The 12,191-nt window shown below is 38.2% G+C and overlaps 1 protein-coding gene across 1 annotated transcript in view; it reads right to left on the reverse strand.

The window, feature by feature from the left end:
* SMDT1 (single-pass membrane protein with aspartate rich tail 1) overlaps positions 1–12,191 on the reverse strand; it is a 30,623-nt gene that overhangs the window by 15,242 nt on the left and 3,190 nt on the right. The gene's annotated exons all lie outside the window — the stretch shown is intronic.

The following is a 12,191-nucleotide window of genomic DNA, read 5'->3' on the forward strand; positions in this document are numbered from 1 at the left end:
CTGCACCTGGTATTGAATAGAAATTATTTTTATTTCAATGGCCAGATGTACCGCCAACAGCAAGGCGTGGCGATGGGGTCCAATGTGGCCCCATCCTACGCCAACGCATACATGGATGCTGTTGATCAACAACTTATTTACCAGGCCCCCCATGTGAATAAGGTGTTGTTGTATCTTAGATACATAGATGACCTGCTCATATTTTGGTTGGGCAGTGAAATAGAACTCAGAAAAATTCTAGAAGATCATAATGAGAGTTCCTGCCCCGCCAAGCTGACGTTTAATATGAGCAGGGAAGAAATACATTATTTGGATGTGAAGATATGTATCAGAGATAGGAAAATTGAAACATCTATTTTTGTAAAGGAGACTGACCGCAACACGTTGTTGAGACAAGAAAGTTGTCACCCGAGGTCTTTGCGTTACGGTCTCCCTTATTCACAGATGTTACGAGTGAGGAGAATCACAAGTAATGAAGAACAAGCTAAAAAAGACTTAGATCAAATGCAGGTGAAGTTTGAGCAGAGGGGCTATAAGAGAAGCGATCTGGAAAAAACTAAACAAAAAGTTTTAAATATGTCCCGACAGACTGTTCTTAATACATCTAAAAAGAAACAGTCAATTGAAAATAAAATCCCCTGGGTTACCCAGTATGCCGATGGCAGTAGTGTAATGACCCAAAAGGTCAAGAACCTATGGCCTTTGGTCGCCTCAGATAGAGATTTAAAAAGCTTGAAAGATTCCAGGATTATGCCAGCCTACAAAAGAGGAAAAAATCTAGCAGATATCCTGGTAAAGGTTGACGTGACCAATCTTAATAAAAAGAAAACACCAGCACACTTCATGACACGCCCCAAAGGCTGTTATCGGTGCGTGGGGTGTACCACCTGCAGCTCTATGCTTGTAGGAGGTACCATTAATCATCCCCATAATGGCAGCAAGATAGCCATTAAACACTCAGTGACCTGTTCTACACGGTATGTTGTTTATGTTCTGTCTTGCCCATGTGGTTTATACTACGTGGGCAAGACGGAATGTCAATTTAAAGAACGCATGGCAAACCATCGCCATGCGATCAGACAGGCACTGAGTGTTGGCACAAGTGATCAACCAGTGGCCAGACACTGCGCTCTTTTTAAACATAGCATTGCCAGCATCCGTTCAAAAATAGTGGATCATATCCCACCCACAACAAGAGGAGGCAATAGGGGTAGGCTCCTGCTACAGGCAGAGGCCAGATGGATTTTTAGATTAGATACAATTGCTCCCAGAGGCCTTAACGAGCAACATGGTCTACAAAGTTTTCTCTAAAGATATAATCAACATTTAAGTAATATTGGATAAATTAATATCTGGGCAATACATAGTTATATATCAGATCTCTTGGATATAAAGTAGAAGTCAAATGAAATATTCGATAATCATATGATACTCTTGATTATGATAAACCAAGCGATCTGTATTCTGTACTTTTTAATATTTTTTGTATTTTTTTGTAACAATTTTTCACAATTTTTTTGATGTGTGTATGTCTTTAAATGTCTTTCACATTTTAATGGTCAGGTATTCTTGGCCTCTTATATGGCTCATTTTGAGCCTCTTAAATGTTTTTAGTACACTTTGTTGAGAAGTTGATTCTTATATTGTAATCTAATGTATTGCTTTGGTTTGTTTATATATAGATTCGCGTAGCTGTCACTTGACAGCGGCATCCAAAACGAGGCTTGGTACCTGGAAGCTTGGAACGCAGTGCAGGACGGGGGAAGCGCGTCAGAGGGCTGAGCCAACAGAGCCGGAAGTGATGGTGCGCCCCGGAACGTGTCCCCGCAGCGCAGCACGGCGTGTCAATGGCAGAAAGGAGTACACAGGCTGGGAAGCCGCGGGTAAGTGCTATGTGGCGCGAATTTACCGGAAGGGTGTCACTTTTTCGTTTTGCATTGCACTATTTATATGGTATCACAGAGTGTATTTGGTTGTTCCCTGAGGACGGGCAGTAGCCCGAAACATGTAGGAGAAATAAACCTCATTTGAAATTCACTAAAATTCCGTGAGTGCCGCCTGATCGTTATCGTCTGCATACTGGGTCCCAAGGGTCCTGTAAGGAAGGCACCGGGTAACTACTGAAGGTTATACTCCGTGGAGTGCCGGGCGCTATTGTGTAGAGATATATATATATATATATATATATATATATATATATATATATATATATATATATATATATATATATATATATATATATATATATATATATATATAGAGAGAGAGAATATATATATATATATATATATATATATATATATATATATATAGAGAGAGAGAATATATATATATATATATATATATATATATATATATAGAGAGAGTATATATATATATATATATATATATATATATATATATATATATATATATAGAGAGAGAGAATATATATATATATATATATATATATATATATATATATATATATATATATATATATATAGAGAGAGAGAATATATATATATAGAGAGATCAGCAGTGGATGACAGACTGTGAGCTCCTATACATTGGGCTTAAGGCTAATCTTGGGAAGCCAATATATAAGAACAGATTGTGGGATATGGCCTTTCTATGGCGCAATGCTGCCTCTAGTACGTACTCGTCCCTAGTTATCACCAAATAACCAAAACAATAATACAGAAATATACAAATGAGATTTTCCAAACTGTATGAGGCGCAAAAACAATTTCCAGATGTTTATCCTAACAGTCAAATTTTCATCCGATCTTCCCGACCGTTACACAATGGGTCTCAGAGTGGATCAGGGAAAAGAAGAAAAGACCACCAATTAGACATAAACTGGATCAGGAGATTTTTACTGGTAAAGTCAAAAGGGTTAGAAGATACAAGTAGGCGTACCCAACTCACAGTGTGGATAGCACTGTATGTGCACGTAGCGGGTACTTGTTCCGTTATTTACGAATCTTCTATGTTCTCCCTCTTGGTTCTCAATGTTGTGTGTACCATAAAGAGATTTAAACAACAATGTGTGACTCTGAATAAAACTACACTAAATATATTATTTGTGGCAGGGGAAAAGCTTTGTAGGCGCACCTCACTCACTTATAATGAGGGGGAGGCACACATATAAAGGTTTCTTTTCCAGTGTTGGTGCACCAAATGCATGCACAAGTGAAATGGAAAATAGTAGGCGTACCCCACTCACGGTAAATATAGGATGATATAAGCCCGTAGCAGGTTCTTTGCCTCTCTTTTTAAGGATTTATGACTTGTTCCACTGGTGGTGAATCTTCTCTATTTCCTCTCTTTGCTCTCAGTTTTTTGTGTGTCATAAAACAAAATTAAACAACAATGTGTGACTCCAATTTGATCAAAACCATATGTGTTTTTTGTAACGGGAAATGGACTTTGTAGGCGCACCTCACTCACTTATAACAGGAGGGAGGCACACATATAAAGGTTTCTTTCCCAAAATTTCAGTGCATCAAGTGTGTGCCCAAGTGAAAGATTGAAGGATGGTAGGCGTACCCTACTCACGGTCAAGGTAAGATGGTATAGGCTCGTAGCAGGTTCTTTGCCTTCCTCCTTCAGATACTCGTGTCAGTTATGGATTTCTCCGTCCCATACGTGTGAGTGTTGAAAAGAAAAAAATTGCAATGTGTAGTCTCGTCAACCAATTTCTATGTCTCAAACGTTAATTTATGAGATTGTGAAATACTTCTAGTACCAAAGATTATAGTGAAGTACTGTGTATATCCGTACCAGAACTCACACAAAAAGGTGTTCTCAGATTGTGCATAAAGGTATCTTTTGGTGTTCTTAGTTTGTGAATAGATATCCTCCACCAGATCAAGAGAAGTTTCTATACCCCATATAGTTGGAACATATTCAATGTAGATCGTATCGGCGTACCCGACTTACGATTGAATAGACGTTTATACTCCTGTAGCGTTTTCTTTAAGCCCTGAGTTGTTGGTATTGTGCTGGAGTATTCCTCATCCAGACATATACCCGAAACGTGGAGGGCAAAAAAGAAAAGATGGTTTCAGAGTTTATACCCAAGGAGTGGAGTTTCTCCCTTTTTGGCAGTCTAATGTTCCAAAAAAAGCTCAAAATTTCCTCCGTAAAAATTTTTTATTTTCCATTTAAAAATCCTTCATCCCCACAATGATAGGATGTTACAGATGCCAATAAATAAGACCCACAATGGTCATACACAAGATAAGATATAAGATAAAATGTCCAGAAAAATATACCAAAAAAAATTAAAAATAAAAAAACAAAAAAACTTATTTTAAAAAATTCCAAATTTTATACATACATCCAGTGTCGGATAGGATAGATGTGATGGCTGCTCACTCTCCACACAGGCAGCCTGTGTGGAGAGTGAGCAGCCATCACATCTATCCTATCCGACACTGGATGTATGTATAAAATTTGGAATTTTTTAAAATAAGTTTTTTTGTTTTTTTATTTTTTATTTTTTTTGGTATATTTTTCTGGACATTTTATCTTATATCTTATCTTGTGTATGACCATTGTGGGTCTTATTTATTGGCATCTGTAACATCCTATCATTGTGGGGATGAAGGATTTTTAAATGGAAAATAAAAAATTTTTACGGAGGAAATTTTGAGCTTTTTTTGGAACATTAGACTGCCAAAAAGGGAGAAACTCCACTCCTTGGGTATAAACTCTGAAACCATCTTTTCTTTTTTGCCCTCCACGTTTCGGGTATATGTCTGGATGAGGAATACTCCAGCACAATACCAACAACTCAGGGCTTAAAGAAAACGCTACAGGAGTATAAACGTCTATTCAATCGTAAGTCGGGTACGCCGATACGATCTACATTGAATATGTTCCAACTATATGGGGTATAGAAACTTCTCTTGATCTGGTGGAGGATATCTATTCACAAACTAAGAACACCAAAAGATACCTTTATGCACAATCTGAGAACACCTTTTTGTGTGAGTTCTGGTACGGATATACACAGTACTTCACTATAATCTTTGGTACTAGAAGTATTTCACAATCTCATAAATTAACGTTTGAGACATAGAAATTGGTTGACGAGACTACACATTGCAATTTTTTTCTTTTCAACACTCACACGTATGGGACGGAGAAATCCATAACTGACACGAGTATCTGAAGGAGGAAGGCAAAGAACCTGCTACGAGCCTATACCATCTTACCTTGACCGTGAGTAGGGTACGCCTACCATCCTTCAATCTTTCACTTGGGCACACACTTGATGCACTGAAATTTTGGGAAAGAAACCTTTATATGTGTGCCTCCCTCCTGTTATAAGTGAGTGAGGTGCGCCTACAAAGTCCATTTCCCGTTACAAAAAACACATATGGTTTTGATCAAATTGGAGTCACACATTGTTGTTTAATTTTGTTTTATGACACACAAAAAACTGAGAGCAAAGAGAGGAAATAGAGAAGATTCACCACCAGTGGAACAAGTCATAAATCCTTAAAAAGAGAGGCAAAGAACCTGCTACGGGCTTATATCATCCTATATTTACCGTGAGTGGGGTACGCCTACTATTTTCCATTTCACTTGTGCATGCATTTGGTGCACCAACACTGGAAAAGAAACCTTTATATGTGTGCCTCCCCCTCATTATAAGTGAGTGAGGTGCGCCTACAAAGCTTTTCCCCTGCCACAAATAATATATTTAGTGTAGTTTTATTCAGAGTCACACATTGTTGTTTAAATCTCTTTATGGTACACACAACATTGAGAACCAAGAGGGAGAACATAGAAGATTCGTAAATAACGGAACAAGTACCCGCTACGTGCACATACAGTGCTATCCACACTGTGAGTTGGGTACGCCTACTTGTATCTTCTAACCCTTTTGACTTTACCAGTAAAAATCTCCTGATCCAGTTTATGTCTAATTGGTGGTCTTTTCTTCTTTTCCCTGATCCACTCTGAGACCCATTGTGTAACGGTCGGGAAGATCGGATGAAAATTTGACTGTTAGGATAAACATCTGGAAATTGTTTTTGCGCCTCATACAGTTTGGAAAATCTCATTTGTATATTTCTGTAATCTTGGGAAGCAAGTGACCCCTCTATTCTTCTCCCTGTTGGTAGAACTTGATTTTACAGACCTTTATGAAAAATTGATGCGGCATAATTGCACATTCTAGTAGGACACGTCTGTGGTCCTTTTTTTACCAAGTGGAAGTCGATCCATGTGTTAAAATTACATTATTCATTGACAGTCACCCCTGATGAAGTCAGTGTGACGAAACGCGTTGGGTGTTTCAATGTACCGTGTGAAAATGACTCAAACTTCAAACAAAAAAGTTTTTTATCTTTTTTATGTATTAAATTACTGAAAATTGTGACAAGTGTCAGTATATACATTTTTTCACATTTTTTGTACTATCATTGTACATTGATGGTGGAAAGTTAAGATATTGGCGCACTCTGTTCTTCGTATCTATCTATATATATATATATATATATATATATATATATATATATATATATATATATATATATATATATATATATATATATATATATATATATATATAGAGAATATATATATATAGAGAATATATATATATATATATATATATATATATATATATATATATATATATATATATATATATATATATATATATATATATATATATATATAGAGAGAGAGAGAATATATATATATATATATATATATATATATAGAGAGAGAGAATATATATATATATATATATATATATATATATATATATATATATATATATATAGAGAGAATATATATATATATATATATATATATATATATATACACACATATACAGAATATATATATATATATATATATATATATATATATATATATATATATATATATATATATATATATATATATATATATATATATAGAGAGAGAGAATATATATATATATATATATATATATATATATATATATATATATATATATATATAGAGAGAGAGAGAGAATATATATATATATATATATATATATATATATATATATATATATATATATAGAGAGAGAATATATATATATATATATATATATATATATATATATACACACACATATACAGAATATATATATATATATATATATATATATATATATAGAGAATATATATATATATATATATATATATATATATATATATATATATATATATATATATATATATATATATATATATATATATATATATATATATATATATATATACATATATATACACACACACACACACACATATATACATATATACACACACATATACAGGGGTAGACATAGCAGTCCCACCAAGTTACAAGTCCAGAAGGGAAGCTATATAGTACATAAGTGCATCAGAGGGTTATGCGTGTAGAACTTAAATATGATAAGCTTGCCTGAAGAGGTGAGTTTTCAGGGAATGCTTGAAAGTTTAAAGGCTAGCGGAGAGTCTTATTGTGCATGGAAGGGCATTCCATAGGATGGGAGCAGCCCGATGAAAGTCCTGTAATAGTGAATGGGAGCTAGTGATTCGTTCAGAAGAGACGCAAATCTTGTGCAGAGCGGAGTTGTCCAGGTGGGAGATATTTTGTGATAAGTAGAGATATATATGCTGGTGCAGTATGGTTAATAGCTTTATATGCTAGTAGAAGAGTTTTATATTGAATACGGTAAGATACAGGTAACCAATGGAGGGACTGGCAGAGCGGATCAGCAGACGATGAGCGTCTTGCAAGGAAGATCAGCCTAGCAGCAGCATTTAGAATGGATTGTAGCGGCAAAAGTCTTTTCTTGGGAAGACCAGTTAGGAGACAATTGCAATAATCAATTTGGGATATAATGAGTGCATGGATAAGAGATTTAGTAGTGTCTTGTGTGAGATACAGTCGTATTTTGGATAGGTTTTTTAGATGCATGTAACATGATTTTGAGACTATTTGAATGTGGGGAACAAAGCATAGGTCAGAGTCGAGGGTGACCCCTAAGCAACGAGCTTGTGGGGTAGGATAGATTGTCGAGTTGTCAACAGTGATGGAGATGTCAGGATGGTAACTGTTCTTAGTTGGCGGGAATTTAAGTAATTCTGTTTTGGAAATATTGAGTTTGAGTTGGCGAGAAGACATCCAAAATGAGATGGCAGAAAGACATTCAGAAACTCAGCCCAAAACCACTGGTGCCAACTCTGGGGTTGATAGATAGATTTGAGTATCATCCGCATAAAAGTGATACTGAAATCCGAAAGAGCTGATTAGTTTGCCAAGCGAGGAGGTATAGATTGAGAAAAGCAGAGGACCTAAGACTGAGCCTTGCGAAACTCCGACTGACAGAGGTAGTGAAGAGGAAGTAGAGCTAGAGAAGCGAACAGTGAAAGAGCGATCAGATAGGTAAGATGTGAACCAGGAGATGGCTGTATCATTAAGACCTAGGGAGTGTAGTTTTGTAAAAGGAGAGTGTGATCCACAGCGTCAAACGCAGCAGAAAGATCTAGAAGAATAAGCAGTGAGTAATGGCCTTTAGACTTAGCAGTTACCAGATCATTCACCACTTTAGTCAGTGCTGTCTCAGTGGAGTGTTGAGAGCGAAAGCCTGACTGAAGCGGGTCTAATAAGGTGTTAGAGTTAAGAAAGTTTGTGAGGCGAGAGTAGACAAGTCTCTCGAGTAGCTTGGAGAGGCATGGGAGCTGAGAGATAGGACGATAGTTAATCAGAATTGTGTTTTTTCAGAATGGGAGTAAATCACTGCATGTTTGAGCACAGACGGAAAAGTACCAGTAGCAAGAGAGAGATTGCAGATTTTAGTTAAGGTTGGAAAAAGCACAGGAGATAGATTTTTAATGACTTGTGTAGGTATAGGATCAAGAGGAGAGGTAGTAGAGTAGGAGGATAAGAAGAGTGCGGATACTTCCTTTTCATTTGTGGGCTCAAACAAAGAGAAAGTGCCAGAGGGTTCAGGTGTGCAAGAAAGAGGGTTAGAGGTTGTGGAGCATACCATTTCATCTCGGATGTTATCAATTTTGTCCTTAAGGTAGGAGGCAAGTTCTTGAGCACTGATGGTAGCCGGTGGGGGAGGATACAGAAGGTGTTAAAAAGTCGCTTAGGGTTGGTGGCATGAGAAGAGATGAGAGATTGGTAGTTTGTTTGTTTGGCTGTGTCCAAAGCATTGCAGTATGAGTGGTAGCTAGTCTTATATGTAAGGAAATCAGTCATATTACGAGATTTACGTAATTGGCGTTCTACTTTACGTGACTGATTTCGTAGTTGTATTGATGTTTTGGAGTGCCACGGTTGGCATCTAAGCCTACGTGAGGTGTAATGGGAAGCTGGAGCCACTTCATCAAGGGCTGTTTCAAGAGTCTGGTAGAGGTGGGAAAAAGCAGAGCCAGGAGAGGTAAATGTAGAAATTAGTGAGAGCTGTTGTTGGAGGGAGGTGGAAAGTTGTGGAAAATTAATAGCATTAGTATTTCTGCGAGTTAGAGTAGGCTTGCATGATTTCAGTGTCAGTGAGCTTGAGGTAATGGAGGAGAGTGAGAGGGTAATTAGATTGTGATCAGAGAGAGGGAAGGGAGTGTTAGTAAAATCAGAGACTGAGCACTTTCTAGATCCACTTTAGTACTTTGACAAGGATGTGACGTTTTGTGAGGGTGGAAGTTGCAGTTGTCCTCACCGTGTTATATCATCTTTAATTTCTGTAGGTTTTGGTTAGTGCATTTTATTGCAACTGGATTGTACATTTGCCATGCTTCGTGCATGGGAGCTTGCCACACTATTATATTTCCCCTCCGGGTATATGTGGACCCAGGCATGAGGGGAAATGGCAGAATACTGAAGTGGTTCTGGGGGCGATTCTCGGGATGTACTAAAAGGATGATTGCAGAAAGGGATGATTGCCTGCAGTTCACCTCCAATACACTAGATGTCACAATTTTTAATGATTTTAAAAAGGTACTTGTTTCGTAGCACGGCGCCCATCACATCGTATACCATAAGTAGAGACAGGATTATATGTATTTGCATATTTTCATATGCATTTGCATATTTTGCCTATTCTCACTGGTTATTGCATATTTTACCTAAAATCTAGTGATGGTGCATATTTTAGGCCCAACCCTCTTCCCACCCGCGAGTCACAGCACTGCAATGCCCTACTGCTGCTGGCCAGGTAGTGGTAGAGTGTGCAGGCTGGGGCAATATGTGCGCAGTGTGGGGAACCTTGGATGTACGCTATGTTTGACACTGTTTAAGTCAGTCAGGCGGATGCCATTATGAAGCTCCTAGACCTTTGCCTGCCCTTGGCCTGGGACTTTACACCAAGAGACTTCTGCAGCAGAGGAGACGGGCGGAAGGGTTGTGACATCACGCAGCGCAGAGGAAATGCTGTGTCACAGTGAATATGTGGCGCAGGGAGGAAGCCTTCCACTGCACCGCCCTCACACGCTATGCTGACATTTGATCCATCGGTGCTGGAGACGAGGGTCCGTGTAAGTGATGCAAGAAGAGCCTAGGACGCTGCAGTCTGCTGTAGCAGCCAGGAAGAAAAAAATCCTGTGTACAGCACTAGACATCTGCAGATGCTGTGGGCCTATTTTTGAGGTTTATTTGCTACTAATTGTATGCTGATTTTTAAATAAATTAAAAATTACTTTTTTTTATTATTTAATGTAGCATATTTTAACACTTTTCATGCATATTTTAAGTATTTTTCATGCATATTTGCATGCATCTTTCAAGCTTTTTATGTTGCATATAATCTTGTCTCTAACCATAAGCCTTACAATGGTATATACGATGCGATGCAATGGCACCTGATATTATAACATTTTAAAATCGTATACCATTATATACAATGCGATTTTAAAATAGTATAAGCACCCTAATGGGTGCTTTCAATGTTAAATGGCCCCCCTATAAGATTATTAATTGTATAAGCACCGTAATGGGTGCTTACAATGTTAAAAGCACCCCCACTATCAACGTCAATCCGAAGCGTGGCGAGCGCAGCGAGGGGCTGCGTTACACGTCCTCCGACCTTTTCATACCCCCATCATCCACATCGGCGTGGAGTTGTTTTTATATAGTGTGGCGAGCGCAGCGAGCCCCGCGGAATACATGTAAAGTAATATGTGTCCACACTATATAAAATAAACTCCATGCCGACGTGGATAGTGGGGGTATGAAAAGGTCGGAGGACGCGTACCACTGTGCTCGCCACGCTTCGGGTTGGCGTTGATAGTGGGGGTGGCGTGGGGGTGCATTTCACATTGTAAGCACCCATTAGGGTGCTTATACAATTAAAAATCGTATAGGGGGACCATTTAACATTGGAAAAACCCATTAGGGTGCTTATACAATTTTAAAATCGCATGCGATGCTATACAATGTATAGGAAACAAGTACCGATTTTAACCTTTACAATCTAAAAAAAACATCGAACTAAGTACTAAGTATCTTTAATCCTTATCATTTGCAGTAAAGAGTGCATTATCCCATATTTATTGTATATTACAATACACGTTCCTATATTGTTTATTTATTTCCATGGGGATGATGGCTATATCTTTTATATTTAGGTGGGATGATCACGTTTTTAATGCAGATAAATATACCTGGGACTGTTTTCTACGCGTTTCCAGGGGCATAATTAGTGTTCCTTCTAGGAATTTGGGAGGGCAGGTCGCTGCGGCACAGGGGAAGTGCAAGGCGGGCGGACTGGGCCCGCCGATGTCACAGTTGTGGACGGACTCAGGCCCCCAACGTCACAAAATGGGCGTGCCCGGGCTGCAATGTCATGAAAAGGGGGGGGGGGGCCGTCCGCCGCCATAGTGGCTGTGCTGCCAGGGAAGCGATGGACAACTCCATCTATGGCGGCGCTGGGCTTCCCCATGCACACCGTCGTGGCAGGCAACGGGCTCTTTTAGTGGGGCATGGCACATTTTGCCCTTAAAAAAAAAAAGCTGGGCGCAGCGCCCAGCTAAAACAGCCTAGCAGGAACATTAGATGATGGCTTTATCTTTTTTATATACATCCCTACATTACATTTCCCTATGTGCTTCACTATATTCCCCAATACGCTGCGTACATCACTACATCACTCAAAATAAGCTGCACTACATCAATATACTAAATCACCCTAAACACTGCACTACATCACAAACACCCTCTCCTCGAATACG

Source organism: Crinia signifera, chromosome 8, assembly GCF_055691185.1.
Source record: "Crinia signifera chromosome 8, ASM5569118v1, whole genome shotgun sequence".
Taxonomy (NCBI): Eukaryota; Metazoa; Chordata; class Amphibia; order Anura; family Myobatrachidae; genus Crinia; species Crinia signifera.